The sequence below is a fragment of the Betta splendens genome, unplaced genomic scaffold (assembly GCF_900634795.4).
Source record: "Betta splendens unplaced genomic scaffold, fBetSpl5.4 scaffold_35, whole genome shotgun sequence".
Taxonomy (NCBI): domain Eukaryota; kingdom Metazoa; phylum Chordata; class Actinopteri; order Anabantiformes; family Osphronemidae; genus Betta; species Betta splendens.
Window position 1 is genome coordinate 11,454 of NW_026577854.1, and position 12,216 is coordinate 23,669.

Sequence of the window (12,216 nt, forward strand, 5' to 3'; positions counted from 1 at the left end):
TCATGTCCATGTCCCTGGTGAGTTTCACTGTCTCCTGGTTTGTCATTAATTGTTTCTGTCTTAATAATAAATCTGTGTCATGTTCACGTCCACACAGCTGTGACCACATCTGGAGTCATTAAGTCTAATCAGACATGTTTTCTGTAGATCTTCTTCAGTTCATCAACAGTTCATCACTGTAATTAGTTAAATGTGCTTTATTTCTATTTGGGATTTAAGCAGAACACTGCCTCTAAATTTGTGATCAGTTGTTGAAAGAATGGTTTATTTCTCAGTTTAACTCTGTTATTCAGATTTACGTGTCTTGTTTTTCATTTAAATTGTAATTTGAGCATCTGAGCTCAAAGTCCAACCATCACTGAGTTTCCCTCCAGATCCTCAGTTCACCACCTTTGATCTGTGACTGTAGATGTCTCCTGTTGCTGTGGAGCAGATCGGTTCCTGCACCACATGTTTAAAGCTTCATTGTAACAACAGTGACTGTAAATAGTTTAAAGCTCATGAAGTCGTGGTCGTTGTGCGTCGTCACTGACTCCTGATGTGATTCTTCTGATTGATGGAGCAGAGCAGGAAGCATGAAGCTTCAGTTGAGGCAGCAGTGAAGCAAGGCAGCAAAGCAGAGTGCGACTCCTCATGAAGCGTCCAGGACGACGCTCGCTCTTCTTCAGCAGATCCCGCTCTGCTCATGTGTCGGTCTCTTCCTGGTGGATCCTGGACCACGTGGAGCCTCAGGGTTTCACCAGGAGGAGGCTCACACGTCAAACAGGGTGGAGGGTTGCTAGTTTGATGCCACGTGGTGAACTGCTGCTGTGTGAGGTCACTTTGGACCAAAGCATCAGTCGAGTCACGAAATTAAACAACAGCAGGTTTTGAACATTTAGTCTCATTTACTCTGAGACGTCAGTGACTCTTGGCTTTTAGATGCTGGATCCATGTTGTTAAGTCCAACAAAAAACTCACTTTAAATTATGTTTATGTTTGAAAATAATATTTTATGTTCACATAGTTTGATTTTATAACAATAACAGGTTCTGATCATTTACTGAGGTTTGATGTTTTAACTAATGTTCTCAGCTTTGATCAGTTTTATTGTTTGTGTGATGATGAGGATGAAGAAACAATGTTTCACCTCCATTATCTGTGTCACACTAACGTTTGTTCTGTGTTTCAGGGTCAAACATCCCATTGATCATTGGGTTGGTTGTCGCAGTTTTAGCTCTTATAATTGTAGCTGTGGCTGTATTTATATATAAACGCTATAAGAAAAACAGGTAAGTTTAATGTATTTTCATCACTATAACATCAGAATATTTTGTTCCATCAGCTTCTGTCTGAGCTTTTTATTCTTCGTCCACTTCAAATGTTCCTAAATGTCAAATGATGTTCAGACGTCATTTCTTGCAGCTGAACTGATGAGGTTCAGGTTGAATTCTTGTAGAAGTTGAGGCAGAGACATGAACGTTGTGTTTCAGACACATTTCAATGTTTCCTCTCATGGTCCACGTTGTGACTGAGGCTCTTTTCCTGTTCATCAGCTCAGATCTTAGTAGAAACTAAAGCTGGTGTCTGTGTCCAACTCTGAGCCTTGACTGTAGTTCAGCAGCTTGAGGTGCAGACGGCCTCCAGGAAGCTGAACATGGACTGATGCTCTGTCACTGTGACATCATCCACATGTTGAACACGTGATCGCTGCTGCAGCATCGGAGCAGAAACTAAACTCTGATCTACATGAATTTATTTTCTGTTTGGATTCAGAGTCAGTGAAAATCAGTTTGCAACATCCGGGTATTCAGTTGACTCCTTCTCCCTTCTTCATTTCTTGAATCTTTTTTTAACACATCTAATTCGTAGACACGTTAATAGAGTTTGGCTTCACTGTTTTTCTGCAGCTGATGCAAAAAATTGGCCTCTTTGTCTCGTCGTCCTTTGGAGGCCTTTCATAGAGACGTGGTGAAACTGAACAAGCATAAACTGAGACCGTTGAGCTCTGAGAACTGTATAGACGCAAATCAGCCAGTGTGTGTGGCGTTTGAGTGTTTACTTACTTCACCCTTAGTCTTTAACATTATTTGATTTAGTTTTTTGCTTAATTTCTGCAGGAAACATGCATCTATCTACCTTTAACCTTTAAAAACATCAAGGATACAAATGGATAATGAAAACATCTAGAAAGAGGCAGGATGTGGTTCTTTCCTCAGATTCCAAACCTTCATCGACCCTCAACAACCCACTGTCTTTCTTTTTAAAAGTGACATTTTTTTCCTGGAGACAGTTGGTTTACCCTTGTTGTCATGACAACAGCTTCTATCACCTTTGCAGGTGCATGATTTGATCATTTTCTCTTGGACCCTCATGGATCATGTTTTTATTCATCTAAATTATGTTTGTGGCCTAATAATTATGAAATCAGCAGCTTTTTGTCACAACAAATAAAATGTAAAACTAAACAGTAAAGAACGGATGAGCTGCTGCTGATGTCAGAGCGACGCTGAGGAGAGTCTCCACAGCGACGCCCTGATAACAGATCAACTGCTCTGAGTCCTGACGTGTTTCTTCCACTGACATCAAACACTCAGACCTGCTGCCTCTGAGTGGAGGCTGTGGAGCCTCTGACTGGATGAATGTGAGCAGGGAAACATCAGACTAAACGCTCCACAGACGCTTCTCTGGAACAAATGGGTCAGAACCAGCAGGTTCTGAACCAGCTGCTGCTCCAGGTCATCAGGTTGTTGAACTAGTGAATGTGTCTCATCCTGCAGCTGTAATAACACAACATGATCCATGATGAGTCACAGTCAAGTCATTTAGAGATCGGCTGCAGACTTCAGTGTAATCGTCCTGTTTCCTCATCAGCTTCTGCTGAGCTTCATCCACAAGATCCTGTAGGACAACGATCAGCTTCTGAACCTGGAGGCAGAAAAACCCGAAACCATGAAGCGACAGCAAAGAAACAAAGCATGAATTTAATCTGTTAGAAGTTAGTGCAGAAGGTTTATGTACAAGGTGAAGCAGATGCAAATAGTTCACTTACGTTTCTTTGTAAAAAGCTTTAGCTTACTTTAGTTAAGTTTAATCATGGCCTGAACAAATAGAGGGGTTGTGTCAGAAAGGGCATCCAGTGTAAAAACCTGCTGAATCAACCATGCGAACCATTCGTTGTGGCGACTCCCGAGGGGAAGAAGCTGAATGAAGTTGCCTAGTTAAGTTTAGTCATGCATCTATACAAGAAGTATCTTCCAGTGGATCCTCAATAACTAGTAAATCATCTGGTATTATATTCGGATTTGTGTTTTTTAATGACATTCTCGACTTTGTTTTGGTTCCTACTAACAGACGTATTTACAGTTTAATGTCTGACTAGTTTTGCTTCTTTAACTAATTTGCTTCAGCAGAAATGATTTTGTTGTGTGTAAAGTTAAACATTTACTCCAGCACCTGTTTATTTTTATTATATTCATACATTTATGCTACTTTATAAACATGCTCTTTTACTTTGACATCAGCTTAGATTAACCATCATAGTTTTAAAAAACGTCTGTGTTTAAATAAATAAATAAATAAATAAATCTCAAATCATTTGTGATCTTTTTGCTTTTTCATAAAATAAACTAAACACGTTTAATAATTTCAAACCTGAGTTTTTTCTGCTACATAAAGTTCATATTAGTTTCATTGGGTTGAACAGATAAACATCCACTGCTGAAGCTTTAATTTCAGCTGAATCCAGACTTTCTTCTTCTTCGTCGCCTCCAGCTTCACTGTAGTTCAGTGACTCTAAGAACCGAGTCTCCACAGGTGACGCCCGTCGTCCTGGTTCTTACCTGCAGCGTTGTGACCTGCACTGACTGTAACCAGCCGCTAGAGGGCGACACATACTCATGACTAAAACACTGGACGCTTCATGTTACTGGGAAATAAAGCACTGCACGTCTGAATCTGAACCACCTGGGGCCCGTTTCAAGAAGGTGGTTTTGTGGAAACTCTGAGTTTGTTAACCCGAAATGAGGAAAACTCAGAGTTTCGGTTTCAGAAAGCGGGGTTACTTAAACCCGTAAAGCGGGGTAAGTTTAAGCCCGTTTCAAGAAGCGAGGTAACCGAAACTCAGAGTCAGTTACTATGGCAACTGACTCTGTGAACCAAACCTGGTCGCGAGCAGGTTTTATTCGGGAAACCCAGAGTTTCCTTCGGTCTCCGCCCCTTTTTAAAGTGAACAGTGTTTAAATACCTCGTTTAATCTTTCAGTGCATTCATAGATTTCACCTGTTTCCTTCGCGCAGAGACCAAAATGTCCGTTTCTAGAGGATCCTGTAGATGAGGACGCTGTATTAATTCACACGACGTTGAATTCACGCCGCGAGAGGATTTTGACGCCACGAGTTAATTTTCTGTCATATCGCAGTGCATATTTATTTGAGCGGTACCGATTTTCTCGAGACTCCATACATATATTTATAATCTTATTCACCCATTCATCAAACACATCACCCATCGTGGCCGCGCTTTTACATCCGAACAGATTCTTTGTGTTGCGTTACGTTTTTTTTGCAAACGGTAGTTTTCTTTATAACATTGGAGATGCTGAGCACATTAGTGAAGCCACTGTTTGTAGAAAAGTTCGACCTCAAGCGCTTTCCTTGACACAAACTCCTTAAAGCCATTAAAGAGGAGTTTCACAGGATTGCAGGTATGTGGTAATCAATTTGTTTCATTGAGGCTAATCTGAAAAATGATGATCAGTTAATAACATCTTGTTGTGATCTGAAATAAACTGATAAATGTGCAGGTTCACTGACTACTCTTTCTAGTGGTCACTGTAACTGACATCACATTGTTTACATCACCAAGATCATATGTGATGCTGCACATATCATAAACATGAATTCATGAATATATCGTGAGTCAACCCTAAGTAACAGCCTGCACTGTGGTAAGTACGTGTATGTCCTATAGACTTATTTCAATGCATGCACTCACACTCACAGGAACACTTCTATGCAGCACTAAAGTAATGTGAACTTTCTTCTAGGATAGATTGACAGCTTTCTGCTGGAGATAGGGGTCACCCATGCCAGCCCACACTACTGACCCCTCACCCAGAACCTGAAGCAGAACCCCAGCAGCGCTTTAATGTGGCCCTGCAGAACAAGAGCCTGGGTGGAAATGACCATAGGCCTGTTGAAAGCACGCCTTCAGTGCCTACGTCACCTCAGGGAAACACCTGAGAGGTCTTATTATTATTATTAATAATAATATTATTATTATTATTATTATTATTATTATTATTATTATTATTATTATTATTATTATTATTATTATTACCTCAGGGAAACACCTGAGAGGCCTGTGACATTAATGTGACATGTGTTGTTCTCCACATTATTGCAATTATTAGAGAGGAGCAACACCCTGCAAATACAAGACCCTGAGGAGACTCCTTCCATCACAGTAATCTGCAGAGTGGATGGACAGATTTGCTTTAATGTCTTAATCAACCATCACCACCACCACCAATAAAAGAAACTGAACAGATGTAAATCATAATTTATTTGTTTTTTTTTCATTTCCTACAAATACAAAGGCAATTGTTAGATTTTATGATTCTTCCAATAATTCATACAATTCACCTTTAACTATACACTCATCTCCAGCTTGTGTTTGGGAATTTCAATTTCTAGATCTGTCTTTTCAATCTTGTGGTACAAGTATAACATTTCCTTGAGATTTAGTTTATACAACTCAATAACCGGTAACTTAAAATACAGAAGATTTAGAGTTACATGACATCTTGAAATGACATGTTCCTCATTACTCTTACAGAATTGAACTCTGGCATTTACTGAACATCACTGAACTGTGTGCATCTGTGCAGCAGAATGTGACGGACCTCCTCCTGCTGTTCTTCCACACTCTGGGGCAGAGGGGAGATAATAAAGTCAGTATACATGGAGATAAAGTTACATCCTTTAGGCTACGCAACACAAACATCAGAAATCATGTGATGTGTATAAACTGTATTAATATTACACTTTATAATACTGCTTATCATAATTTAAGCTTTATTTAGTAGTATACTTACAACATCCTGGGCTTCTGTTGTGACAGGAGGATTCATATATTACCATCAGAATCTGAATCAACCCAGAGTCTAAAAATAGATATATCAAAAGTAGCCTATGTAAAAAACCAAATATAAAGGTTGGCCTCTTACATTTTACAAATGCACTTGTATCCTGGGGAGTGACGGGTTCTAATGAATTCCTTCAGCCTCTCTCCAGTGTTCAGGCTGAGGCCCTTCTCCTCTGCATGCGTCAGAGGTGGAGGTGCAGGTCCTCCACCAGTTGTTTTAGCCTCTGCCTTCTTTCTGTTGGCTGAGTAGAAGTCAAATGGTTTAACTGTGTGAAAACATTATGGCTATATTGAAAATGCTGCTGCACTGCTATACTCTGCATCCTATTTATTTTAGTTTATTTAGTTATTTAATATGTCAAATGTTGTAAAGTCAGTGCAATGGAAAAGTTTTGCCTTGTGCTATTTCTTATCCAACACAGTCATCATGTGCTGGTTAGGTGCAATACTGAACATTCTCACACAAACAACTAATCTCTTGTGCTGTCGTACATCAAGTCTAAACATCTGATGACTAGTAGTTTCTGATATATGTTTGTCTTTTACACCCGGACTCTGGCTCCATCCTATCTGACTCCCCACCAGACCCAAGGCTGTTAAAGTGAATGCATCTTGTCTTGGAAGCTCGGTGTTCCTTCCTTTGGATAACAAGACATGACGATGCAGAAGTGAGTGTCAAGGGGCGGCAATGAAAGGACCCACATGCGCAGCACGGAGGCAGGGTTATGATCAAAAGGAAGTTTATTCTCCAAAGCACGGTCAAACGGTCCAGGTCATACACGGGAGGGCTTAAAGCAGTAACAAGGGGAGCAGGCAATCTCGAGTCCAATGTCCAGGCAGGGTTCGTACACAAAGAGGCTCAGCAAAAGTACAGGCAGGGATGAGACAAACTCACGGTCAGTAGCAGTCCAGGGTCAGGCGATGAAACATACATACACTCATGGAACTCGAATACGCTGATGAAACTGGGACACTGAAGAAACACAAACAACGATCTGGCGGGGAACCGAGGACAAAGGTGGTGGTTAAATACAAAGTGAACTAATAGCCGATGAAGTGCAGGTGTGGATAATGCGGACCGGTACTAACAGGGAACAGCTGTGAGAAGAACAAAAACCGGAAGTAAAGCTCAAACCAAAAACAGAGACCGGGAGATTACCAAAATAAAACCGGAAACAACTAGACACAAAACCCAGATCGTGACAGTACCCCCCCCCCAAGGGCGGATTCCAGACGACCAAACAAAAAACAACAAACCCGAGCAGGGCGGGCGGAGGGAGGACCGGCGGAGGGACAGAACCAAAAACAACCCGCACAGAACACCGACAGGGCGGGCGGAGGGCGGACTGGGGGAGGGCAGAACGGGAACCCCCATCAAAACAAAACTCACGCCCGAACTCGACAGACCAGAGGACCTAACAGAAAAACAGAACAAGACCGAGTCCCAAAATCAAGAAACCAACACGAATGTCCATGAAACAAGAACAGAGTCCATGAGAGAAGTCCAGGGTGCATGAATAACCGAAACGTCCCGCTGCTCCTTCTTAAGGCGGGTGGAGACGCGGCGAGATCCTGCCCAGCCGCCTCTGCCCCCTCTGAGGCAGAGGGGCACACCCAGCGCCCCTGGGCTGGGCCAGCGTCCACGGGGATCTCCCCGAACGGCGATGTCCTCCTGGCGGACGCTGATCCAGGCGGTTGAGGAGTCGAGGCGGACGGCGCCGCAGGAGGCAGCGCCATCCAAGCAGCGGGAGGTACCGAGGGCGAGGCCACCCGTCCGGCGGCGGAGCCAGAGACGAGGCAGGAACCGGAGGCGAAGGCAGACGTGGGGACGAGGCAGGAACCGATGCAGGTGCGGCCGGAGCCGAGCCGCCAGGAACCGATGCAGGTGCGGCCGGAGCCGAGCCGCCAGGAACCGATGCAGGTGCGGCCGGAGCCGAGCCGCCAGGAACCGATGCAGGTGCGGCCGGAGCCGAGCCGCCAGGAACCGATGCAGGTGCGGCCGGAGCCGCGACGGGCGCGACCCCCTCCTGGAGGTCCGCCGGGACTGCGACGGGCGCGACCCCCTCCTGGGGGTCGACAGGAACTACGACGGGCGCGACCCCCTCCTGGAGGTCCGCCGGGACTACGACGGGCGCGACCCCCTCCTGGAGGTCCGCCGGGACTGCGACGGGCGCGACCCCCTCCTGGAGGTCCGCCGGGACTGCGACGGGCGCGACCCCCTCCTGGAGGTCCGCCGGGACTGCGACGGGCGCGACCCCCCCCTGGAGGTCCGCCGGGACTGCGGCTGGCGCGACCTCCTCCTGGAGGTGCGCGGGAACTGCGGCTGGCGCGACCTCCTCCTGGAGGTGCGCGGGGAACTGCGGCTGGCGCGACCTCCTCCTGGAGGTGCGCGGGAACTGCGGCTGGCGCGACCTCCTCCTGGAGGTGCGCGGGAACTGCGGCTGGCGCGACCTCCTCCTGGAGGTGCGCGGGAACTGCGGCTGGCGCGACCTCCTCCTGGAGGTGCGCGGGAACTGCAGCTGGCGCGACCTCCTCCTGGAGGTGCGCGGGAACTGCGGCTGGCGCGACCTCCTCCTGGAGGTGCGCGGGAACTGCGGCTGGCGCGACCTCCTCCTGGAGGTGCGCGGGAACTGCAGCTGGCGCGACCTCCTCCTGGAGGTGCGCGGGAACTGCAGCTGGCGCGACCTCCTCCTGGAGGTGCGCGGGAACTGCAGCTGGCGCGACCTCCTCCTGGAGGTGCGCGGGAACTGCAGCTGGCGCGACCTCCTCCTGGGGGCCGGCGGGCGCTGCGGCTCCGAGGGTGAGAGGGACTGGAACGACCTCTCTCGGGCCGACAGGAACGGGGCCTGGGGCGACCTCTACTTGGCCTACGGGAACGCCCTCAACTTGGCCTACGGAAACGCCCTCAACTTGGCCTACAGGGACAGGAACGACCTCAGCTTGGCCGACAGGGACAGGAACGACCTCAGCTTGGCCGACAGGGACAGGAACGACCTCTACTTGGCCGACAGGGACAGGAACGACCTCTACTTGGCCGACAGGGACAGGAACGACCTCTACTTGGCCGACAGGAACAGGAACGACCTCTACTTGGCCGACAGGAACAGGAACGACCTCTACTTGGCCGACAGGAACAGGAACGACCTCTACTTGGCCGACAGGAACAGGAACGACCTCTACTTGGCCGACAGGAACAGGAACGACCTCTACTTGGCCGACAGGAACGACCTCTACTTGGCCGACAGGAACGACCTCTACTTGGCCGACAGGAACGACCTCTACTTGGCCGACAGGAACGACCTCTACTTGGCCGACAGGAACAGGAACAGGGACTAGAACGGCCGCAACATGGCCGACAGGAACGGCCGCCACATGGCCGACAGGAACGGCCGCAACATGGCCGACAAGAACTGGGACGGCGTCTTTACTCGAGACGGCGGCGCTGCTCTCAGGCTCCTCACTGGAGCCGGCGGCGCTGCTCTCAGACTCCTCACTGGAGCCGGCGGCGCTGCTCTCAGACTCCTCACAGGGGCCGGCAGGGACTGAAACGGCGTCTCCTCTGGAGCTGGCATGGCTACTTGCCGCTGCCGAGCTCGACGGAACAGACGTCGGGCCTGATCGGGTGTGCATAGCACCTGTGCGACAGGTGGTGCCCTCTGGTTGGGACACGACCTGCGCGTGACTGAACTGAACCTGGACAGGAACGTGACTGGACTGAACTGGAACCTGGACAGGAACGTGACTGGACTGAACTGGAACCTGGACAGGAACGTGACTCGACTGTACTGGAACCTGGACAGGAACGTGACTCGACTGTACTGGAACCTGGACAGGAACGTGGCTCGACTGTACTGGAACCTGGACAGGAACGTGGCTCGACTGAACTGGGGCCGGAACAGGACTCGACTGAACTGGGGCCGGAACAGGACTCGACTGAACTGGGGCCGGAACAGGACTCGACTGAACTGGGGCCGGAACAGGACTCGACTGAACTGGGGCCGGAACAGGACTCGACTGAACTGGGGCCGGAACAGGACTCGACTGAACTGGGGCCGGAACAGGACTCGACTGAACTGGGGCCGGAACAGGACTCGACTGAACTGGGGCCGGAACAGGACTCGACTGAACTGGGGCCGGAACAGGACTCGACTGAACTGGGGTCGGAACAGGACTCGACTGAACTGAGACCTGGACTGGGCTCGACTGAACTGAGACCTGGACTGGGCTCGACTGGACTGAGACCTGGGCTGGGCTCGACTGGACTGAGACCTGGGCTGGGCTCGACTGGACTGAGACCTGGGCTGGGCTCGACTGGACTGAGACCTGGGCTGGGCTCGACTGGACTGAGACCTGGGCTGGGCTCGACTGGGCTGAAGACTGAACGGGGCTCGGCTGGACTGGAGACTGGGCAGCACGCGGCTGAACTGGAGACTGGGCAGCACGCGGCTGAACTGGAGACTGGGCAGCACGCGGCTGAACTGGAGACTGGGCAGCACGCGGCTGAACTGGGGACTGGGCAGCACGCGGCTGAACTGGAGACTGGGCAGCACGCGGCTGAACTGGAGACTGGGCTAAACACGACTGAGCTGGAGACTGGGCAAAACACGACTGAGCTGGAGACTGGGCTAAACACGACTGAGCTGGAGACTGGGCTAAACACGACTGAGCTGGAGACTGGGCTAAACACGACTGAGCTGGAGACTGGGCTAAACACGGCTGAACTGGAGACTGAGCGGCGCGCGGCTGGACTGGAGACTGAGCGGCGCGCGGCTGAACTGGAGACTGAGCGGCGCGCGGCTGAACTGGAGACTGAGCAGCGCGCGGCTGAACTGGAGACTGAGGACCGCGTGAGAGCAGAAAATCCTCCCAGGGAAACAACCATGGAGCTGGGCAGGTTGGTGCAGGCACGACGATCCGACGGGGCGGGGAAGAGGAAACCGAAACCATCGGCGGTGCGACCGGCGCTGGCGTGGTGCAGAGCGCGTCGCTTAGCTCGTCAGACTTCGCGCACAGTCGCTCATAGAGGCGACGAACACTGGGGTGATCTAACGCGGTGTCATCGTCCTCCAGCGTCAATATCGCCACCTCCACGGCGCAGCGCTGGTCCTTCGGGTTACTAGCCCGTCGGTAATCCTCCGCGAGGATCTCGAAATAAACATGTAGGTCGCTGGGTAGCTCGGCGCAGGTAAACTCCATACTTCCGCGGGAGAGTTATACTCGCCGTAAAAAAAAAACAAGGAAAAACAGTCACTGACCTGACCGGAGGCTAAGTGCTGGCTGGGTCCAAGTTTGGCCAGATCGTTCTGTCAAGGGGCGGCAATGAAAGGACCCACATGCGCAGCACGGAGGCAGGGTTATGATCAAAAGGAAGTTTATTCTCCAAAGCACGGTCAAACGGTCCAGGTCATACACGGGAGGGCTTAAAGCAGTAACAAGGGGAGCAGGCAATCTCGAGTCCAATGTCCAGGCAGGGTTCGTACACGAAGAGGCTCAGCAAAAGTACAGGCAGGGATGAGACAAACTCACGGTCAGTAGCAGTCCAGGGTCAGGCGATGAAACATACATACACTCATGGAACTCGAATACGCTGATGAAACTGGGACACTGAAGAAACACAAACAACGATCTGGCGGGGAACCGAGGACAAAGGTGGTGGTTAAATACAAAGTGAACTAATAGCCGATGAAGTGCAGGTGTGGATAATGCGGACCGGTACTAACAGGGAACAGCTGTGAGAAGAACAAAAACCGGAAGTAAAGCTCAAACCAAAAACAGAGACCGGGAGATTACCAAAATAAAACCGGAAACAACTAGACACAAAACCCAGATCGTGACAGTGAGAAAGCAAATATTCTCACTCACAGCGAGATAAGATGGCACAAACAATTCCATTGCTGCAGAGAGACATTCCACCCGAGCCAGAGAAATGGGTTAAAAGGCAGAAGCAACTTGAGGATCGTGGGCTCTTTGCATCACACCTTCGTGGTGTGTGCACTGATCTCAGCTGGTTTTTGGTTTGTTGATGTGCACGATCAACATCCATGCTTTTTATTTGCTTTCCCCTTTATTTTTATTTTCTTTATTATTTCA